At 37.5% G+C, this 24,498-nt stretch overlaps 1 pseudogene; it reads right to left on the bottom strand.

Moving 5' to 3' along the window:
• Positions 1-10,469, bottom strand: part of LOC118008196 — a 195,783-nt pseudogene extending 185,314 nt beyond the window's left edge.
• Between the last annotated feature and the right edge of the window lie 14,029 nt (positions 10,470-24,498).

The following is a 24,498-nucleotide window of genomic DNA, read 5'->3' as shown; positions in this document are numbered from 1 at the left end:
TTAAAAAGTTATGAGCTCTGAGCATTAGCATTGCAAATACATGTACATTGTTTCCAATTTCGTTCTAAGGAGAATGACTTTGTCTGATGCAGGCACTCGCCTCCACCCTCTCCTCCTGTCCCTGAAGAAAATTTCAAATTTGTTCTGCATTATCATTACCTGATGATGATCAGCTTCCCTCCTATTCTTGAGTTTTAAACTGCATTTTTCAGTGACACACAACATTGAGACATGAGCAATAAATCTGCAGTTATGAACAGCTTGCTTCTATGGAAATATGTCAAACTGAATATATTACAATGATAACTTTCACATCAACTTGTCACAGCTTACTTTTTTTCATTTTCGGTGCTGACAAATACACATTTAAATAAAATATCCCATGTGATGTTTAATGTAGTTTTAAAAATATTATAACTTCTACAGACAAGTTAAACTAAGCCTTGCAGTGACCTCACAGACAAGAGCTATGAATTTTCTATTTTTTCTGTTAGTGTTGGGTAATGGGCACTGAACGAAGGCTCAGATGACTGGTCCCAGCTTCTCCAATGGGCCTCAGTTCCCTCATCTATAAAACAGATACCCCTAGATGATCTCCAACATGTTCTACCTATTAGACTTTGAAATATCTGTCAGTGAACAGTTCCAGAAGTCAGGGCATTTCGGGAAGTCGATCTTTAGCTTAGAGCCTTATTATTTGCAAGGACAAACAAAACAAAACAAAACAAAACAAACCCAAATCTAAATATTAGTGGAATGTTCCTTAGGACTGAAAAGTGTGTGGAATTACAGTGCGTTTGATTCTTAGGTCAGAATATATTTGGATTCTGTGTGTCCATCTCCTTTATTCACCCACCTCCTTGCCAGTTTCTCTGCCTCACTCCCTGGGAGCTGTTCTACTTCAGTGCTAAGCTCTGCCCTCTCAGGTCACAACTGATTGACCTTGCTTCGATTTCAGCTTTTTTTTTTTTTTTTTTTGGCAGTTTCCAACATCTTTTTTCTTACCTGATTGTAGGGCAGAAGACTTGCAGAGTCATGGTGTTCACAGATTTCTAATCCTCTGCTTTAGCACTTAGCCAGGGCCTAAATCACGCTTTAGGAATGGGTTCTTTAGGGATTCGATGATAGCAATATTTAATGTTTAATCAAAATGGGTAGGTAATGATCACAAGTTGCAAAGATCACTTAAAAGGTGAAGGACAGTGAATTTGTGTATACAAATGCCTTTATCCTCCTTCCCCCCCTTTAATCCATCCTCCTAATGAGCAGGGGATAAGGTTCTATCTCAAACCTTGTTTCTCTATTCTCAAATTTTGTTTCTTCTTTTTCTTTTTTTTTTTTTTTAGGATTTTTATTTATTATTTATTTGAGAGAGAGAGAGTGCGCACAAGCAGGGGGAGCTGCAGAGGGAGAAGGAGAAGCAGACTCCCTGCTGGGCAGGGAGCCCGATGCGGGGCTTGATACCAGGACCCTGAGATCATGACCTTGAGCTGAAAGCAGACGCTTAACCGACTGAGCCACCCAGGCGCCCCTCCAAGTATGGTCTTTGGGCCAGCCACATTGGTACGACCTAGCAGGTTATTAAAAATGCAGAATTGAGGGGCGCCTGAGTGGCTCAGTCGTTAAGCGTCTGCCTTCGGCTCAGGTCATGATCCCAGGGTCCTGGGGTCGAGCCCGGCATCGGGCTCCCTGCTCTGCGGGAAGCCTGCTTCTCCCTCTCCCACTCCCCCTGCTTGTGTTCCCTCTCTTGCACTGTCTCTCTCTGTCAAATAAATAAAATCTTTAAAAAAATTTAAAAAAAAATGCAGAATTGCAGGCCCCATCCCAGTTCTACTGAATCAAAATCTGTGTTTTAGCCAGCGCTCAGGCGATTGGTATGCACATTAAAGTTTAAGAAGCTAAAGGTCTAAAACAGGAATCTCTTTGTCACTGCCCAGACTAAAGCCCCTCACAGACCAGTTGCATGGATAACATCCAAAACCTTAGGGCGACTACCTCTCCAATCCCCCTCTTTCCACCACAGGGCCACCTGTGACCCCAGAGAGGGAAATCTGTCCTCCAATTCTCATTTCTTCACCCCCACCCCTTCATTTATCTTAGGCTAAGCACATGCCTGGGCACATGAGGAATGCTCAGCAGTACCCTGTTTGATGGAACTGAGAACCCAATGGGGCATGTGTAAAGTAAATGCATCTCCAAGTCTATTTGGATGACATCTCTGACATGATAAACTTCCTACTGCTTCTTCAATTGGTACCCAGTGTGGGGGGGCAGGCACATGTTTCTTTTCGCTTATTTCCTTCTTGTGAAAATCAATAAATGGCATGTGATATCTTTCCTAGAGAACAAATTAACTGAATATTGTTGCGGACTTTATTATGAAGTTAATATTTCAATATTCCTCCCCCAAAGTGACACTAGAATGAACTAGGGCATCTAAGGGAGACATCAAATTTTACTTGCGGAAAAGGAAAATCCAGGCTATTCTTTTTTTTTTTTTTTAAAGATTTTATTTATTTATTTGAGAGAGAGAGACTGAGAGACAGAGAGCATGAGAGGGAAGAGGGCAGAGGGAGAAGCAGACCCCCTGCCGAGCAGGGAGCCCGATGCGGGACTCGATCCCGGGACTCCAGGATCATGACCTGAGCCGAAGGCAGTCGCTTAACCAACTGAGCCACCCAGGCGCCCCAGGCTATTCTTGCTTAATCAAATAAGACAATATATATTCAATATATTCTCAATTTTGTGGACCAGGCAATTGATTTTATATGTTGGAATCCTTTTTTGCCCAAGATTTTCTTGTATTATTGGCAAATTAGGATTCCAATTTTACTCATTCAATGATAAACCTCATTAAATGGTGGTAGATGGCATTTAATGTTTCCAATGATACATCCTTACCTTTTGCCCCGTGACTTGCAGAGTCCACCTGTGGCAGGGGTAGTACGCTTTCCTGTCCCACCGCCGCCAGACTTGGTCATAAGACTTGCTTTGGCCAGTGAAATGTGAGCCAAGGTGATGTGTCCCTCTTCAGAGCAAAAGCTATAACAGGCATCTGGAGCTTTTGCCAGCTCTATTTCTTTTTCCTTTGGCAAGAGAACAGCATATCTCAGATGGTGTTTGCTCCTTGCAGCCTGATCCTGGAATGAAAAAACATGTGAAACTGTCAGTTAGCTTGACCTGTACCCAACATGGAAAGAGAGGGAGAAAAAAAATTCCTTTTTTTAAGCCCTTGAGATTTGAAGTTATTGATTCCCTAAGCAGGAAAGTAGAAAAAGCTAACATGACTTATTTTATAATCACCATCTAATTTTATTCAATAATATATATTTCTGATTGTGGCAGATAGTATAAAATGGCCACCCATAATCACTTGATATTTACGCCTTGGCACAATTCCTTCCCCTTGAGTGTGCCCAGGACTTGTCATTTGCATCTAAGCAACCGAATATGGGAAATGTGATGAACTGTCCTTCCCACGATTATGTTACTTTGTATAAGATTTGCCATAGAGACTTCCCTTGCTGGTTGGCTACAGTAAGTGATCAATTTGGGGAAGCCCACGTATCAAAGAATGGTGGGCAACTTCTAGAAACTACAAGCAGCCTCTAGTAGCTGAAGGTGGTCTCTAGTTGTTAAGGGCCTTCCAGCCAACAGTCTGTAAAAAGCCAGGCCAGTCAGTATTACAGATGTAAGGAAATTAATTCTTCATACAACATAGGCATGGGATCTGCTCGGAAGCAGATTCTTCCCCATTTGTGCCTCTAGATAAGAATGCCACTGACCTGACACCTTGATTACAACCTTGTGAGACCCGAGCAGAAGAGCTAGCTAAGCCAGGCCTGGACTCCTCACCCTTCCAAATGGTAATATAATAAATGCCCTTATTTAAACTACTGATTTTGTGGCAATTTGTTACACAACCATAGAAAATTAACGCACCAGGGGCGCCTGGGTGGCTCAGTTGGTTGGGCGACTGCCTTCGGCTCGGGTCATGATCCTGGAGTCCCGGGATCGAGTCCTGCATCAGGCTCCCTACTCAGCGGGGAGTCTGCTTCTCCCTCTGACCCTCCTCCCTCTCGTGCTCTCTGTCTCTCATTCTCTCTCACAAATAAATAAATAAAATCTTAAAAAAAAAAAAAAGAAAATTAATGCACCAAATATAGAAGTAGTATCTGTTGAAAATTCAGAAAAGTTTAAGTAAGAAAATAAATAATTCTGCTATGCTAAAAATACCCATTATTTTTATCATTTTAGTACAACTTCTCTAAGTCTTTCCTTTACATACTCTCTATCTATTCTAGTCTATCTTAGAAAGTGCCTTTGCAAGTTTGCATCCTGTTTTTCTCACTGATGATCATAGAATAAGCTTTCTAACCCTAGGAGGTGAGTTCCTTGAGAGCGGGCACTGGAGTAGTGCCTGACACATGATAGCATCTAAACGCATATTTGTTGAATGGATGGATGAATGACTTGATGTTTTACATCTGTAATAGTTCATAAACTTTCTTCTAGTGGTCACATAAAATCCCATAAATGGAGTGACTATAATCTACCTAACCATTCCTCTGTTTTCGATTTGTAGTTGACACTGACAAATATATATTTTTAAATTATTCTATTATGCATACCTTCTTCTAAGCCAAACATGTTTTTCTCCCCTCTCCCTGCATTCCACCCAATACTGCAAAATAGGAGCATGCCATGCATATCCGGAAAGAGGAAAACACAATGCTGAGACAGCATCCCCCATTGCTAATATATAAAAATGAGAGACTGTCCCAGTTGGGAGAGACCTGAAAGTGAAGGTCACATAGCCAGTGAGCAGAGGAGTTCAGGTCCTTATTATTTTCCATCTGGACTATTTCAAAAGGCTCATAATGTACATCTTGTTTCTTTAATACAATCCTGGCCTTATTGTTAGATTAATCTTCCTATTATACAGATGGAATCATGCCTATCTCCTTCCTGTAAAATCCAATAATGGATTCCCAGTGCCTATAAAATAATGGCCAAGCTCCTAAGAAGTCATATAGGGTCCTCCCCCGTATCACCTCATCTGTACTTTCAGCATTGTTTTCCCTAAGTTCTTCTATATTTATTTATGACGTGCCAGTCTACCACCCCTGAACATATGATATGTTAATGGATTCTTGTACTCTATTCTCTTGTTGTTGTTTCTTTGACCTGGGCTGTCTTTGCCATCATTCTCTAGCTATCAGAATGATTAATATCCTTCAAAGCTATGATGTCATGCCATTTCATGACATTTTCCCTGAGAATCCTAGTCAGAATGAAGAATTCCCGCTTCTGTAATTCCATCCTGTCTTGTATTACAAGATCTATGATGAGCTCTTCCATTCGATGGATTTCTCTGTGAAAGCAAACACTTGATTAAACAAAACTGAGAAAAAAACCCCTACTTTCATGAAGCTTACATTCCAGGAAGGGAAGAAAGACATGAACAACTACACAAACAGCTTGGGGATAGATTCTCAGAAGATAAACTAAATCAAGGTAAAGGGATGATGAGTAACCAGTGTATGTGTGCTATTTTTGTAGTCTGATCAAGATAGGCATCTCTGATAACATGACACTTGAGCAGAAACGAAAGGAAGTGAGGGGGTGAGCCATGTCAATATCTAGAAGAACATTCTTGAATTTTGAGTGTAGAAGTGAAAGTATCTGACTCATGTTATTACAGGATTATTCTGGCTACTTTGTTGAGAATAGATGGTAGAAGGTCAAGGGCAGAAGCAGGGGGACCAGTTAGAGAGCCATTACAGGAATCTGGGTAAGAGGTGATAGTGAGTCACACTAGGGAGGTAGTGGCGGAAGTGGGATGAAGTAGTTTCTGAATACATTTTGAAGAGAGAGACACTCAACTAACTATAAGCTACCCACTAGAATGTCAGCTTCATGAGAGCTGAAAAATTTGTCCTTTTTAGTACAGCCTTATCTCCAGGAAGTAAAACAGTGCCTGGCACTTAGTAAGTACTCAATAAATATATGTTCATTGAATGAAGAGCCTAAATGATATGCTAATAGATTAAATATGAATTTTCTGTGAATGTGAAGAGTAAAATATAGCTCTCATTATTAACTAGAGCAAGTAGAATAAAGCTGCCATTTACAGAGATGAGAAACTGAAGTTATTGCCTGCCTTGGGGGGGGGGGTGTTGGAAATTAGAATTTCTGCCTTATACATGTGAAATTTGAAGTGTCTATTAGAAGTTAAAATGGAGTATCAAGGAGACAGACATATTTCAGGGGAGAGGTCTATGCTGAAGGTATATATCAAGGAGTTGTCAGCAGCATCTAGATGACATTTAAAGTCATAGAATTGGATTAGCTCATGTAGGGATTATATACAAATTGAAAAAAAAAGAAAGAAATCTGAGGACCGAGCCCTGGCATCCCAATATTAAGAGGTTGGGGAGAAGAGGATTCAGAAAAGGAGACAGAAGGCACAGCCAGTGAGGTAGGAAGGGGACCACAAGAGGGGTCTTGGGAGCCAAAGAAAGAAAGTGTAAGAAGGAAGAGAAAGTGAGATGAAGACCAAGAATTGAAGTCAGTGAGTATTGATAACTGAAGGAGTTTTGTAAAAGGCAGCAGAGAAATGGGGATAAACATATTAAGATTTATTTTATTTTTATTAATTTTTTTTTTATTTGGGGGTGGGCAGGGCAGAGGGAGAGGGAGAAAGAGAGAGAGAATCTCATGCAGACTCCCTGCTAAGCACAGAGCCCGATGGGGAACTCGATTTCATGGCCCTGAGATCACGACCTGAGCCAAAGCCAAGAGTCAGATGCTTAATCAACTGAGCCACCCAGATGCCCCTAAGATTTGTAAGACTCCAATTTGAAAATGCTTGGTTAAATCTTAAGTCTTAATTAGTAATACTATATGGAGCAATACTACATGGAGCAATTCTCAAAATCAATCTACATGGGTATTAAATGTTCTACTAACAACTAGACACCATACTATTATTTCCAAATTAGCTCAAAATAAGTTTCGCTTGGTCCTCTACTTATCAAGCTATTGTGGTTTTCTGTATAAAGACTTGCCTCCTCAGGCAGACTGTGTGCTCCTTAAGGGGAGGAACTGAGCTTGATTCATGTACCGTCCCACAGCCTAGTACAAGACTAGGTAGAGAATAAATCTGCAAAAATGATTTATTGGGTAAATAACTGAATGATGAAATGAATCTTAATATGAATATAAAAGAAATGCAAAAGACTAAAGATTAGGTAGGCACTTTGATATTTTTTCTAAGTTATAAAGTAAGCTTATTTCCCGTGGTGGTTGGACATGCCTGTTGGCATCTTAGACAGCCTGCCAATACAACCAGGTTATGCTTGTGAGGTTTCTATTTGTAATAGTCTCAGATGCACATGCAACCAACAGTGCCACCCCAAATCAATGAAGTCTGCCACAACAAAAATTACTCTGCCCTTTCTTTGTATAACACAAGGCGAGTTCAAATAACCTTTAAGGAAATATGCTATTACATCAAGAAATAATGTCAAACTTCTCCCCAAAACATCACCCAGTTGCCACTGCCATTACCACCGGCCTCTCTTCAAGGAGGTGAACACTAGGAAAAATGGAGCAGTCAGGATATTGCCTGTGATTAGGACAAGATTGCTACAGTGATTGCTGCTAACCCCCACATCTCTTACGTATGACTCGTGCAATCTTGGCACTAAAGGAAATAGAGCCCAATAAACAACAGAAAGCTACTTTTTATGAAAAAGAGAGAACTTGGTGGATAATAATTATCAGGAATAATTTGAGACACTTTTATTGCTTTTATACTAAATGACTGATACCAACTGGAACATCCGTAACCTCTCTCTTGGCTCACGGCTGTATGGTAAATCGCTGCTTCATCTGCCATAAATGCCTATAAATTAATTTAGCCCTTATACTGCTGGGCAAATTCCATATTCTTCCTCTGCAAATGCAGGGAAAGTGGCTAATTCCTTTCAATCTAAGAAAGAAAAACTTATCATTGTACTGTATGTGTCATTTTCAGAAAGGCTCTAAACCCTAACCACTTGTCCCTTGTTTGCCAATTGAGCCTCAGTTATCTTCCCTGAGGGACAAAAGCAGCAGTGGAAAATCCATATTTTCTCTTAAGCTTCGGAAATGCTTTCTGTGATCATAGCAGTAGATATCACTTCACAATTCTGTTTTGTTTATGCTCCTTTCAAATGTCTTTGTGTCTCCCGAGTGTGCCAGCTGGGAAGGCCAGCAGACTTGATTGCAGCAAGGATTAAAAAAGAACTCAATTTGCTTCAAGAAAGATGGGAAGGGGGAGTGCTTAGGAGGATACAGGAAGCAAAATGACCTGTGAATTGGTGAAGTGGGGTGATGGAAACGTGGAGGCCCCCTGTACTATTCTCTTTACACCTTTTTTTTTTTTTTTACACTTTTATGCATTCAAAACTTTCCATACTATTCACATCCTTTCAAAGCACGAATCACCCACAGTCTCCAGTACATCAAAGCATGATATTTTTTGAGCATTTAAAGTGTCTCAGACCATATTCTGCGCACTGAGGAAAAGATAAATAAGCCACTGTACCAGTCTGGAAAGAGCTAATAACTTAGTGGATTTAATTAAAACAATAATAATTTATAAAATATTGACTGATTACTTATGTGCCAGGAGAGACTATTATATTATCTCATTTAAACCTCTCTCTGACTGTTATCCGGATAACAGAGGCTCAGAAAAGTTAACTGACTTGAATAATGCCACACGAATTGAAAGTGACTGAGCGTGGATTCAAGCCTGGGTCTGATAAATTCCCAAACACTAAGATATATACCGAATCCACAGTTACTGCATCACTAGAAGAAATCTTTGTCAAGGAAGCATATCTTTGTGTAACAAAAGAGCCCTCCTGGTTTTTCTGGTCCAAAGCCACAAAAAGTAACATTGTTGACCAACAGAGAAAGCATTCCAGTTCTAATAGCCTTACAGACATTAAACTCAAACATATCATGTAGATGAGGCATTGTCTATAGGATGCAATGGAAGCCAATGATCTTTGATTCAGCAAACAATTTATGTGTGTCATGTGCCTCAAACAAGTAAATCAGGCTTGTACATCTGAAATAAAAAAAGATGAAATTCATTAATAATACCATTATCAATCATAATATTTTTCTGATGCTTTTATTTTTATTGAGACTGAAAACACATCTTGGCCCATTTTAATTTATAGTTACTTTCTGAAAATATCTCCTTGTTTCAAAGTCTGTTTGATTTTGAACTTGAAGTGAACAGTAAGAGACAATTCACTTCCAGAGAATGTTCTGTTAAACTAATTCCAAGCATAATTTTAGCAAAGCAATAAAATCATATGAGTTTTTTCCAGCCTCAAGTACAATTAGAGGCACTATTTTAAAAAGGCTTTAATTCTTCTTTTGAAAATACTGGATCCAATTTTTTTAAAAAAATCAACAAACAAAGCTTTGCAATTGTTACTTGCTCAAAGTGTAGTAATATAAATAGCAACACTGCTTTGGTTAAATGTTTCCTAATCATCCTGCTTTGTGCAATTAAAAAAAAAGAATTCATACACTCACATACTCACCCGTTACAATAATTTAATATGTTGCAAAGAAGGTCTATCAGTTTAGAGATAAAACACCTATTTCTTAAAAAAAAAAAAAAGAATGAAAATAAAGATAACTGAAGGAGAAAGGAGGAAAAGGTAATTTAAAACTAGTCTCATACTTCTTTTACTTGAACAAAACACAATCCTGGTTTGAATACAAATGTGATATTTGGCCCAAAATAAACTATGTAAGAACCGAAAGGCAGAGATATCATTTGTCCATCTATGGTGGAAAGAATTTAGGACATCTTGAAATTTTCGAGTTGGTAAACAGTCATGATGTATTCAATATTAGAAATCTTAAGTGAACAATTCAATAAATAGCTTACAACTTTATACAATCTGGTGATGTGCTGAAAAACAGTTCTCTTAAAAAAAAAAAAAGCCTCAATATGTAGCATTTGCTGATTTCCACGGTGGAAAGACTGCCACCGATGGCCTACTCCAAGCCACTGATATGATAACATTGAAAGCAGAGGTGGGAAAGGAGGCACGTACAGTAGTCTCCCCTTATTCACGGGGGATTCATTCCAAGACTCTCCCCACGCCCAGTGGGTGCCTGAGACTGCACATAGTACCGAACCCTATATAGATTCTGGTTTTGCCTATACATACATACCTATGATAAAGTTTAATTTATAAATTAGGCACGGGAAGAGATTAACAACAATAACTAATAATAAAATAGAATGATTATGACAAGATACTGCATTAGAAGTTACTAAATATCTCTCAAAATATCTTACTGTAGCGTACTCACCCTTCTTCTTCTGATGGCGTGAGAAGATAAAATGTCTCCCTGACAAGACCCCCTGAGGTGAATGACGTAGGCATCGCGACGCAGCCTCAGGCTGTCGACCTTCTGACACTGCATCAGAAGGATCATCGGGGCGCCTGGGTGGCTCAGTTGGTTGAGCGACTGCCTTCGGCTCAGGTCATGATCCTGGAGTCCCGGGATCGAGTCCCGCGTCGGTCTCCCTGCTCGGCAGGGAGTCTGCTTCTCCTCCCTCTGACCCTCCTCCCTCTCATGCTCTCTGTCTCTCATTCTCTCTCTCTCAAATAAATAAATAAATCTTAAAAAAAAAAAAAAAAAAAAAAGAAGAAGAAGGATCATCTGCTTCCGGAGCATCACTGACCGTGGGGAAACTGAGAGGGTGGAAAGCAAAACTGTGGATAAGGGCGAGCCACTGTAATTGGTTTTCTATAGCTAATAAGAGCCAACACCAGCACACCCTTATATACACCCATGTAACCAAATACTAATGAACCCATAAAATATGTCTATCATCCTAGAAAGTTTCCTAATGCCCACTCTAGCCAAATCACCCCCGTCTCTCTATATTTCCATATATAATCCCTGTTCTGATTTCTATAACTGTAGGTTAGTGTTCCCTGTTTTTGAAGTACATAAGAACATCTTCACACTATATACACTCTATTGTCAACGTCTATACTCAAGATATTTTCAAAATTTATCCAGCCATTGTACATAACAGTAGCTACCTCTTTCTACATTGCTGAATGTTATTTCATTTCATTATTTGAATATGCAACAATTTGTTCATCCAATTTCCTGTTGATAGACATCTGTGTTTTTTTTTCCAATTTTTTTTCAACTTTGGAATATTATGAATAAAGCTTCTAGAAATCATACTTATAAAAGTCTCTTTCTGAACAGATATTTTCATGAAGAATTCCAGGATCATGTATAAAGTGCACGTTTAACTTTGCGAGAAAATGCCAGTTTCCCCAAGTGACTCTAACATTCTGCATTCCCACCAGCAATGTAGGAAACATGTGGATGCTTCATATCCTTGCCAGCATTCAGAGTTGTCAGTCTTTTTTAATTCTAGCCATTCTAGTGGGTGTGAAGTGGTATTTCATTACATTTTGAATTTGCATTCCCTGATGACTAATGATGTTGAGCAACTTTTCATGAACTTATTGCCAATTTATATATCATTTTTAGTTAAGTGTGTCTTCAAGTATTCTGTCTTTTTCAATGTAGAGTTGTGTGTCTTTTCTTATTTAATGGAGGAATACTTTATATGTTAGAGTTGTGAATACTTTATTAGGTACATATTTTAAAAATATCTCCTCCCATTCTGCAGATTAACTTTTCTTTTTCTTAATTATGACTTTTGATAAAGAGAAGTTCTTAATTTAATGGAGTTCATTTTATTATTACTTTTTCTTTTATGGAAAATGTTTGTGTATTCTAGAAATCTTTGCCTAACTCATGAAGATGCATTCCTATGTATTTACCACAAACTATAGTTTTAGTTCTTATAATTAAGTCCATGATTAATCTCAAATTAATTTTTGTCTAAGGTGAAATGTATAGTTTAAAGTCCCCCCACCCACACACACATGAATATATAGTTTCTCTAGCACCAACTGTTGAAAATACTTTACTTTTCTAACCAAAGTTCCTGGGAAATTTTGACAAAATCAATTCACCATATGAATAAGAGTATATTTCTGTACTCTATTCTTGTTTTACATCCATAGGACAATGCCATCTTGTCTTAATTACTATAATTTTATGGTAAGTATTGAAGTCAGGAGTGTGAATTTTCAAACTTTCTTCTTGAAATTGTTCTCATTACTCTAGATCCGTTGCATTTCTACATACATTTTAAAATTATTTTTCCAATTGGAACTGAAATCTTGCTGGACTTTTGATTAAGATGGTGAAAGATATATAGATCAATGTGAGGATAACTGGCACCTTACCAATACTGAATCTTCCAAAACTTGAACAGGTCTTGACTCTCCCTTTTTTTGATTCTTCTCTTTCTCAGCAATGGTTCATGGTTTTCAAGCTAGGGTCTTTGATGCCTTCTACTAGGTTTAGTCCTAAGTACTTTATCTTTTTTTATTTGATGCTATTGTAAATGCTAGTTGTTGTAGTTTTTCAACTGTCTTCCGCTGGAATAAAAAACACGAATATTTGTGCATTGCACTCATATCCTGAAAATGTAATATATTCCATTGTTAGTTCTAATTTTTTGTAGATTTCTTAGGATTTTATAGGGCACCAATAATTTTATCTATGAATAAAGGCAATTTTATTTCTTCCTTTTCAATCTGCACTCCTTAGCATTCTGTTTCTTGGTATATTGCATTGGCTAGGATATCCAGCAAAATGTTGAACAAAATTGGTGAGAGCAGACATTTTTGTCTTGTCCTTGGTCTCAGGGGGAAAGCGTTAAACACTAGCCATTAAGTGTGAAGTTAGCACTAGAATTTCTGTAAATGCCTTTTATCAGGAAAAAGAAGTCCCTTTATGTTCATAGTTTGAGTTTTTATTGCAGCTTGTTGTTGAATTTTTTCAAATTTTTTTCTCCATCTTTTGAGATAATATGGTTTTTCTCCTTTGTTCTGTTAATGTGGGCAATTACAATGATTGCTCTTCCAATGTTTAATCAAAATTGTATTCATGGGACAAATCTCACTGGGACATGAAAAATTATCATTTTAAGTTTGATAGCATTTTATTAAGGATTTTCACCTCTATGTTCATGAGAGATAGTGGTCTGTAATTTTCTTTTCCTGACATGTCTATCAGATTTGGGTACCAGGATTATGTTGTCCTCATAAAATAAGATGTATTAACTATTCTATCTTCAGAAATATTTTGTGTAAGACTGGTATTACTTCTATATTCTGTGTCTCATAATATTCACCATTAAAACCATCTGGACTTGGAGTTGTTTTTTCTGAGAAGATTTTTAATAATGAATTCAATCTCTCTATAAGATACAGCATTATTGGAATTTCTCTTTCATCTTGAGTCAGTTCTGGTAAATTGTGTTTTCCAAGGACTTTGTTCATTTCACATAATTGCTAAATTTATTGGTGTAAAGTTGTGCATAAAATCCCCTTACCATCAGTTTAATGTATATAGAATTGATAGTGATGCTCCCTCCTTCATTCCTGATATTTGTAATTAGTGTTTTCTCTTTACCATTGTTGTCCAATATTGCTAGGGGGTTAAGTATTTTGTTAATTTTTTTCAAAGAACCAAGCGTGCATTTATTTTATCTACTTTTAGTTTGCTATTTCTTTGATTTATGCTTAGTAATTTACTTCTTTTTATATACTTTGGTTTTGACTTGCTTTTCTTTCTCTACTGTCTTGATGTGAAAGTTTAAATCAATGATTTAAAATCTCTTCCTATTCTAGTGTAAGCATTTAATGCAGTGGTTTTATTTTTCTTTCTTTTTTAATTTAAATTCAATTAGCCAACATATAGTACATCATTAATTTCAGATGTAGTGTTCAATAATTAGTCAGTTGCATATAACACCCAGTGGTTTTCAACTGGGCATTGACTTTGCCCCTGAGGGAAATTTGACAATGTCTAGAGACATTTTTGGTTGCTGTACCTGGAGGCTTCTCTATCAAGTTAGCAAGGAGAAGCTCTTGCTCCAGGCTGCTAAGATGGACTCTTCTATAATATAATCATGAGATTGATATTCCATCACCTTTACCAGATTGTATTGGTTAGAATCAATTCATAAGTCCCACCCACAGTCAAGTGGAGGGGATTATAAAGGGCATGGCCATCAGTAGGTGAAAATCATAAGGAGCTACCCTATGCTCTGTCTGGTACAGTTGACATTCAATCTACCAATTTGCTATTTGTTTTCCATTTTCCTATGTGTGTGTGTGTGTGTGTGTATTCCTATGTTCCTATGTTTATATGCATCTATATATTTAACTAGACCCAGTGCTATTCCAATCTGATCCCATTTCCCTTGTGTCTGAAGAAGATTCTTCAATATTTCTTGTAGTACAGGTCTTCTCGTGATAAATTCTTTCAAATTTTAGTTTTCTTAAAATGTATTCTTGACCCTCATTTTCCAAAGCTATTTTCACTGGATATAGAATTGTGGGTTGGATTTTTTTTCTCTTGGCACTTTAAACATTTTCAATTTTCTTAGGGCCTCCATTATTTCTGATGAAAATGCAGCTGATATTCACACTATTGTTCCCTTGTATGTAGTTTGCCACTTTTCTCTGGCTGCTTTGAAAATTTTCTACTTATCATTCATGTTACACAGTTTAACAAAGATGTGCCTAAGTATAGTTTTTTTTTGTATTTATCCAGCTTGTATTCACTGAATTTCTTACATATGTAGTTTGATGTTTATCAACCAATATGGGAAAGTTTCAGCCATTAATTTTTTCAGACATTTTTTCCCTGATCTATTCTCTCTCTCCCCTCTCTCTCCCTATACATATGCTAGATGATTATTATCTCACAAATCACTGAAGTTTTCTCTTTGTTTTGTTTTTCAATTTTTTCTCTGTTCTTTAGATTTTTAAATTTTTATTGATTTCTCTTCCTTTCCACAGACCCTTTCTTCTGCCATCTTCATTCTGCTATTAAGCCTATGCAGTGCTTTATTTTTATTTCACATATTCAACTTTTCAGTTCTTGAATTTCCATTTATTCTTTTTTTTTTATAGTTCTCATTTCCCTACTGAGATTCCCCATGCATTTTCTCATTATGCCCATCTTTTTCTTTAAGCACTTGGGCATATTTATAATAGGTGTTTTATTTTTCTTAAAGTTTTTATTTACATTCCAGTATAGTTAGCATACAGTGTAGTATTAGTTTCAGGTGTACAATATAGTGATTCAACACTTACATACATCATCCGGTGCTCACCACGAGTGCACTCCTTAATCCCCATCATCTATTTCATCCATCCCCACACCTGCCTCCCCTCTGGTAACCATCAGTTTGTTCTCTATAGTTAAGAGTCTGTTTCTCGCTTTGCCTCTCTCTCTTTTTTTCCCCCCTATAGTCATTTGTTTTCCTTAAATTCCACATATGAGTGAAATCATATGGTATTTACCTTTCTCTGACTTACTTATTTCACTTAGCATTATACTCTCTAGTTCCATCCATGTCATTGCAAATGGCAAGATTTCATTCTTTTTGATGGCTGAGTAATATTCCATTTTGTGTGTGTGTGTAGGTGTGTGTGTGTGTGTGTGTATCATGTCTTCTTTATCCATTCATCTATTGATGGGACACTTGGGCTGCTTCCATATCTTGGCTAGTGTAAACAATGCTGCCATAAACATAAGGTTGCATGTATCCCTTTGAATTAGTGTTTTTGTATTTTTTGGGTAAATACCCAGTAGTACGATTGCTGGATTGTAGGGTAGCTCTATTTTTAACTTTTTGAGGACCCTCCATACTGTTTTCCACAGTGGCTGCACCAGTTCGCATTCCCACCAACAGTGCAAGAAGGTTCCTTTTTCTCCACATCCTCACCAACACCTGTTGTTTCTTGTGTTGTTGATTTCAGCCATTCTGACAGGTGTGAGGTGGTAAGTCACTGTGGTTTTGATTTGCATCTCCCTGATGATCAGAGATGTTGACCATACTTTTATGTGTCTGTTGGCCATCTGGATGTCATGTCTTCTTTGGAAAAATGTCTATTCATGTCTTCTGCCCATTCTTTAATTGGATTATTTGTTTTTTGGGGTGTTGGGTTTTATAAGTTCTTTATATCTTTTGGATACTAACCCTTTATCAGATATGTCATCTGCAAATATCTTCTCCCGTTCTGTAAGTTACCTTTTAGTTTTGTTGGTTGTTTCCTTTGCTGTGCAGAAGCTTTTTATTTTGATGTAGTCCAAATAGTTTATTTTTACTGTTTCCCTTGCTTCAGGAGACATATCTACTAAGAAGTTGCTATAGCTGATGCCAAAGAGGATACTGCCTGGGCTCTCCTCTAGGATTTTAATGGTTTCAGGTCTCACATTTAGGTCTTTCATCCATTTTGATTTTATTTTTGTGTACAGTGTAAGTAAGTGGTCCAGTTTCATTCTTTTGCCTGTTGCTGTCCAGTTATCCCCACACCATTTGTTGAAGAGACTTTTTCCCATCAGATATTCTTTCCTGCATTATAGATTAATTGACTATATAGTAATGTTTTTCTCTGGGTTTTTTATTCTGTTCCATTGATATATGTGTCTTTTTTGCAGTACCATACTGTTTTGACCACTATAGATTTGTAGTATAATTTGAAGTCCAGAACTGTGATGCTTCCAGCTTTGCTTTTCTTTTTCAAGGTTGCTTTGGTTATTTGGGGTCTTTTGTGGTTCCATACAGGTTTTAGGATTGTTTGTTCTAGTTCTGTGAAAACTGCTGTTGGTCTTTTGGTGGGGATTGCATTAAATCTGTAGATTTCTTTGGGTAGTATAGACAGTTTAACAATAATTGTTCTTCTGATTCATGAGCATGGAATGTGTTTCCATTTCTTTGTGTCCTTATAATTGGTGTTTTAAAGTATCCATCTTACAAGCTACCATGGGAAATGTTTCAATTGACTGCTCCCCCCCATAATGGGTCACATTTTCTTACCTTGTTTCATGTCTAGTTATTTTCTCTTCTACGTTTTTATTGCAATAAAATACATATAACATAAAATTCACCATTTTAACCATTTTAGAGAGTACAATTCAGTGGCATTTAGTACATTCACAGTGTTGGCTTCTTTTATCTTCAGGTCAGCAACTGTGCATTGAACCCCGTTGTGCTTTGAATCTTTCTAACTTCCCCTTTTATCACCATTCAGAGAAAAACACTCACTTTTAAGCATCCATGTTATTAGATCAGATCCACTGAGGTGATATCCCTATTTGAAAGTCAACTGTGCCATATAACACAATACAGTAAAACCTCATCATATGCACAGATTACATTAGGGTGGAGGGCCATTTTAGAAATCCTGCCTACCATACCATTTATTGATAATCTATTGTATACTTGGCACCTTAAATGTTAAATTTTAATTCATGACAATCCTAAAGATATCTACTACAATTCTTACCTAATATGTGAGAAGAAAATGAGGCATACAGATTAAAAGTACTTGTCTTTATTTACCATATGTTAGAGCTGTGTTTCAACTCTGGTCTGGATGACTCCAATGCACATGCCAGGAATAACCATAGTGTCTTGTTTCCCAACATTTAGGTGGTGATGTGTCAGGAGCCAATTCTAGGTAATTGTATGGTAGCATTTTATAGAGGATAAAATGTGCAAAGATCACCAAAGTTAAGATTTATTAAGCAAAAAATTACTATGAAAATCTAAGCAACTCGATTAATGCTTCATTTTGCTAATTTTTCAGTGCACTTGGTTGTTATTAACTTGAATGATATTTCAATTGATTTAGCATAGTAATAAAGTCTTAGGATTAATATAATTTTTCATCGAAAGTAGTTTTTTAATGAAACTATACTAGAAAGTAGACAAAGAGGAGATTAGAGTTTTAGGGTGCAGGTAGAGAGAATTCTTGCCTTGTGGTTCTGGGCAGTGAGAATAACCTAGGATATGAATGCTCAGCACAACTGACCTCTTTCCATTGAGTTCAATGTATAGGTGAATGTGATGATGTTCTTAAATCAGGGTGGCTAGAGTGTAAATTTATATTTGCAAATGACTTCATTTTTCAAAATGTGGGTTAATTAGCATATAAAGCAAGCTGTTTTTATAATTGGCCTGCTCAATTTATATTTATAGCAACCACGAAGACTAAAAGAAAATAAAGGAAGCCTAAATGACTTATCCAGGAGATAAAATCAAATTTCCTATGAAGATTACAACTGAGCAGTTCTAAAAGAAACAGTTCCTTTAAGAAAAAGCAGGCATTACTTGGGAAAATGTCGGGAGCAGAAAAAGTGAATGTACCAGGACTTCCAGTTTCAGTTCTGACATGTAAAGTGTTTGAAAGTTGTCACTCCTGTTCTTAGAGTGAGAAAAAGCTGGATAAACGTAAAATCAATGACTTTCAGAGAAAAATCAGAGAATTGAGGTCTCAAGACAAGATGTCACTGTGACGTTTAGAAAGACAGGAATATCCAGAGAGAGACAGGACCCAAGATTTCCTTGCCTGCAGAAAAAGCCACTGAAATCCATAAGCTGTAAACACATTTAAATGATAGTTTTGAAGAATTGCTGGAAACTGAGCGAGGACTAGAATGAGAGTGAGAAATTTCTGGGGGCCACCATCTTAGGCAGTACCCTCATGCTTCATGGGCTTTTGCTACAGGAACTCCACCAATTTCTCATGATAAGGATCTGAGAAAGAGCCCCTCTTGGCTCTGGCTTGGAGGGAGGAAGAGTAATCACTGTGAAATATGCCCATAGTCTTTTCCATAACAAAAGACACCTCTCCTGGAGAGATCACTTCACCAGAGCTTCATCCTAGAGGGAGAAGATAATTCCTCCCAGGCCAGCTTCTTCCAATCTTCCTACCTCACTGAAGGGAACAAAGAAACACCATAAGAGGGGTCAGAATTTCAAGGAAATACCTGGGAATGCTGCAGCCAGGGAATGGAGAAGAAAACAGGGAGACAAAGAACCTATTCACCTGGAGAAATACTTGTAAAGGTCACAGCCCAGAGACACAGGCCATTCGTCTCTGGGGGCTCCAGTATAACAGCAGTAGATGGCAGCTGAAAGAGCTGCAAGACACAGACTCTCTCTGAGAAGGAGTAGTTAGGGAAGCCCGAAGTCAAGAGGGGAGATCAAAATAAGCACACTGGAGGACACTGAAGTTTCTGCCAATCATCGTGATAGCAGACACTAAACAGAGGCAAACTCCTAGCTAGACACATCTAAAAGTTCACACTAAAGGCCCATTTATTTCAATCTTTATTGCCCAATGTATCATGTTCACACTTAACTGAAACTTGCAACGCATGCCTAAAAGGAAAAAAATAATCATAAAAACACAGTCTGAAGGAACAAAACAACCATCAGAGCCAGATATGGCATGAATTTTGTTATTATCAGATGGCGAATTTTCAGTAACTATAATTAATATATTAAGGCCTCTAATGAAAAAGGAGGACAACGTGCAAGAACAGATGAGTAAGGCAAGCAGAGAAATGGAAACTCTAAGAATCAAAAGGAAATGCTAGAAATAATAATAAAAAAAACTGTAGTAAGAATAAGAAATGCCTCTGATTGGCTCATCAATAGACTTGACATGGCCAAGGGAAGAAGCGGTGAGTTTAAAGATAGGTCAATAGAAACTTCCCAAACCATAATGCAAAGCAGAAAAAAATAATGGAAAAACAGAACAGAACATCTAAGAACTGTGGGATCATCCCAAAAGGTGTAAAATATGTATAAATGGAACACCAGAAGGGGAATAAAGAGAATAGGACAGAAAAAAATATTTGAAGTAAAACTGGATGAACATTTTGCAAAATTAATTATAGGCACTAAACCACAGATCCAGGAAGCTCAGATCAGTCAGGAAAAATACATAACAAATAAGCCAATAAATTTAAAAAAAAAACTATAACAAGCCATTTCACATTCAAATTAGAGAAAACCAAAGACAAAGAAAAAATCCCGAAAGAAAATATTGGCAGAAAGAATCCCGTAGCACTTTAGAAGGATAATACTGTTAAGAACATGCATGTTACCTCCAAACATCCATGGGAAGCTTCAATGTTAGGAAATTTATATACATAATTTACTATACTAATTTAGGGAATTTATATACATAATTTACTATACTAATAAGTCAAAGAAGCAAAAACAAATAACAAAATCAGGCACTTAATAAAATTTAGAAAACATTTTTATATAAGCTCTTAATAAAATTGGAATCAATGGCTACTTTGCTAGAGAAATGATAATTTAAAAAAACTATCTAATGCAAATCAGAACACCACCCCCATTTGTGGTAGAAGAGAAATACTAGAATAATGGCTCTCAAAACTTAATATTTATAAGAATCAGATGAAACACTTAATGAAAGAAGGATTTTAGGCCACATTCCCAGTATTTGAGGGTACTCCATACAGAGGAGGCACCCAGGAATCTGCATTTTTTACAACTCCAGGTGATACTGATATAGATGGTCTATGGATTGCACTTTAAGGCTCTACATTAGATGCACTGATTTAAGTAATTATTAAGAGAAGGAATATTGTTTGTGCCAAAAAGGAGGATCTCTGAAATCAGATCGTCTCATTAGAATTCTTAGAAGATTGCTCTGAGGATTGACTAAACTAATCCAGTAAAGCACTTAGGATAGTTTCTTGCAGGGGCACCTGGGTGGTGCAGTTGGTTAAGCATCTGACTCTTGGTTTCGGCTCAGGTTGTGATCTCAGGGTCGTGATCTTAGGGTGGTGAGATCAAGCCCCACATGGGGCTCCACGCTCAAGCATGGAGTCTGCTTAAGTTTCTCTCTCCATCTCCTTCTGCCCCTCCCCACCCAGCTCTTTCTCTCAAATAAATAAATAAATCTTAAAAAAAAAAAAAAAAAAAAGAGGGGCACCTGGATGGCTCAGCCGGTTAAGCCTCTGCCTTCGGTTCAGGTCATGATCTCAGGTCCTGGGATGGAGCCCCAAGTTGAGCTCCCTGCTCAGCAGGGAGTCTGCTTCTCCCTCTCCCTCTGCCCCTCTGCCCCCCAGCCCTGCTCATGTGCATGCAAGTGTGCTCTTTCTCTCTCAAATAAATAAAATCCTTTTAAAAAAGAATATTGCCTTGCAAAAGACATACTCCTGAAAAAAATGGTGTTGTTATTAGTGAGGTCTCTAGCACCACTGTCATTTAACATTGCCTCAAAATAACCAGACAATGTAATTATATAAGTCAATGAAATAAAAAGAATAAATATTGGAAAGGATGAGACAGTATCAGCATTAGCATTATTTGAATATCGTATAATGTTGCAGCTGAAAAAACTCAAAATAATCAACAGAAAAGTCATTAGAAATCATTTCGGTATGTGTCTAATTATAAAGTTAATATACATAAATAGATGCCTTACCTACAAACAATAATCAGAAAATATAATGACATACCATTTACAATAGCAGTAAGAAGACAAAACAACCAGAAATTAACTTTACAAGAAACGTGCAGGATTATTTCAGAGAAAACTTTAAAACTCTAGTGAGAGACATAAACCATACTTAAATAAATGGAAAAACAAATCTTGTCCTTGGTTAGGAAGATGCTGTCATATTGTAACGCTGTCAATGTTCTTAAATTAATCTATAAATACAATTTCATCCTAATCAAAATGACAATGTGACTTTTTTTAAAATTTTGCAAACTGATTTTAAGATGTGAGCATATAGCTGGGTGGGGATGGAGGACAAAACTGAAATGAGAATGGAAGCAGAAGAGCTAGTCATAGTAGATATTAAATTTGATAAGTTAGAGTGGATGGGGCAGTATAATAATCATGTCAAAATAGATCAAATTTAGGATAATAGAGAGCCAAAAATAGAACCCCAAATGTGTACGAATTTATAATAAAAGTGGAGTGTGCTCTGCACACACACACACACACACACACCATGCATTCAGAGTCCAATTGGACTTATCAGGATATAGATGTTGGTCAGAGCTATGTTTATCACCTGACCCTTATAAGCTCCAATAACTAGTAAAGTATAATTGTGTTCTAGGTCCCCAGAAACCAGAATTAGTTGCATGCCAGCTGCAACATTATAAGATATTCAAAGCATATCCATTTGTGCTTGAAATTTCTGATTGTCACCTTTTCCCAGTGCATTGTTACCCCAATAAATAGCTCTAAGCGTTCTTTGGGGAAGGCTCTCAGGAGAAAGCTCACAATATATTTGTGTGTTTCCTTAGCAATGCCAGGTTATTCCTTCATTCATGGGACTCTGGATCTACAAAATAACTCAGATTTGGGGACGAAGTTCCCACCCCTCTTGTGTCTGCTCAAGTTTGGCCTCTGTTGACAAGATCCAGTTATACAAATCAGTTAGCTTCTAAGTAAGGCATGTGTTGATTTTGCTCTCCGGAACTCCATGACTAATGAACCACAGCCAGAAACCTCTGTATGTCAGGCCACATCTGGTCATGATTCCCACAGGGGTCCTGCTGCTTATTATCATATCCATCCTGCTCTGTTTCTGATAGTTTACTCATGTCATCTGGACCCAGCACCTTGGCTCCTTCCATCCACATTGCAATCATGGAACTCCTTTCACAGGCAGTCCCTCTTGCTAGCAGTGCTAAGGAGATTGCCTAGTGCTAACAACAAAATCTCAACTGAGTAAAATTTGAAGATCTAATTGGCTTTATTCAACACTTCATGAATCGGGCAGCATCCCTTCTAGTAAATACACAGGTGCTCTGAGGAGTTTTACAAAATGGAAGGTTTTTATAGGCAGAAGGAGGATGGGACAAAAAAGTTATCGACAAAAGAAAGGATTGTTTTAAGTCAGAACATCTTCTTTTAGGGGGAAGGGAAGGGCAGGGGTCTTGTTATGCAGCTGACCTCACTAGTGCTGATCAGGAAAATTAATGGATTTTGAGGGGGGTTCTCTCTACCTCTTGGACTTGAATGCCTGTTTCCTTCCCCAGATTAGGGAAGTTCTCAGTATGATTTGTTCAAATATAACTTCTGCCCTGGTCTCTCTCTTTCTTCTTCCTCTGGGACCCCAATAATTCTAATATTGTTTCGCTTCATGGTATTGCTGATTTCTCGAAGCCTCCCCTCATGGTCCATTAGTTGTTTTTCTCTTTTTTCCTCAGCTTCCTTCCTTTCCATCGTCTTGTCTTCTATGTCCCTGACTCTCTCTTCTGCCTCATTTACCCTAGCTATGAGAGCATCCATTTTAGACTGCATCTCAGTTAAAGCATTTTTAATTTCAGCCTAATCAGATTTTATTCCTGCACTAAGAGATTCTCTAAGGTCTTTTATGCTTCTTTTCAAGTCCAGCTAGTAACTTAGTAATTGTTATTCGGAATTTAATTTCTGACATTTTACTTACATTCATATCGATTAGATCTATGGCAGAGAGTGTTACCTCTGGTTCTTTCTTTTGTGGTGAATTCCTCCTTCTAGTCATTTTGTCCAGAGAAGAATAGATGAATGAGAGAACAAAATAAAAAATATCAACCACGACCCCAGCGAAATACACACTAGACACATCTGAAGAGGTCAGAAACCAAAAAAGAAAAGAAAAATAAAAGGGATAAAAAGAGAGAATATAATCTCCCAGGTGGACAAAACAGAGTGATCCACTTGGTCCTGGGTGTATTTTGGTCTGTTTGTTAGAAGACCCTAAATCCCAAAACTGTAAAGAAAGAAAATATACATATATATATGTATATATGTATATATATATATAATTGAATACAGTGAAAGGAAGCCAAAAATGAAGAATATATTCTATAAAATGTAAATGTAAAAATGAAAATTAAAAGAAGACTTAAAAACAAAGAGTTGATAAAATGAGAAACTAGTTGAAAAGGGAAAAAAAAGGAAAAAGAAAAAGAAAATTTTAACTGAAAGGCTAAAGAGTCATTAGAAAAAAACCCTTGAATTCTATATATTATTTTCCCCTAGCTCAGGACTTTTTCAGTTCTGAGTGATCCATAAACCTGGTATTTGACTGATATTCCTGCTGGTCTTCTGGGGGAGGGGCCTGCTGCATTGAATCTCAGGTGTCTTTGCCTGGGTGGAGTTGCACCACCCCTTGCTGGGGGGGTGGGCTCAGGGTAGGCTACTTCGGGTTGCTCTAGGTGGCTTTTGTTCCCTAAAGGCTTTTCAAGCTGCTTGCAGAAAGTGGTCGACTTTCTGTTTGTAAAATTGCAGCCATTCTTTTCTCAGGTCGAATTCACAAGTGTTCAGAATGATTTGATAGATATCTAGCTGAATTCAAGGAACCAGATGAAACGAGGGTCCCCTACTCTTCTGCCATCTTCCCTCCTAACCCGATCAGGATAATTCAGATTGACTGTTTAAAGGTCACATTTCTGGGAGAGATTGAAATTGCATTTAAGTCTTTGTTTGCTGTCATGGGGGCAAATGACTCCACTTG

This window comes from Mirounga leonina, unplaced genomic scaffold, assembly GCF_011800145.1.
Source record: "Mirounga leonina isolate KUSES-001 unplaced genomic scaffold, KU_Mleo_1.0 Mir_101608, whole genome shotgun sequence".
In the NCBI taxonomy this organism is placed as follows: Eukaryota; Metazoa; Chordata; class Mammalia; order Carnivora; family Phocidae; genus Mirounga; species Mirounga leonina.
Note: the sequence above shows the minus strand (reverse complement) of the source record. Positions and strands in the feature narration are given on the sequence as shown.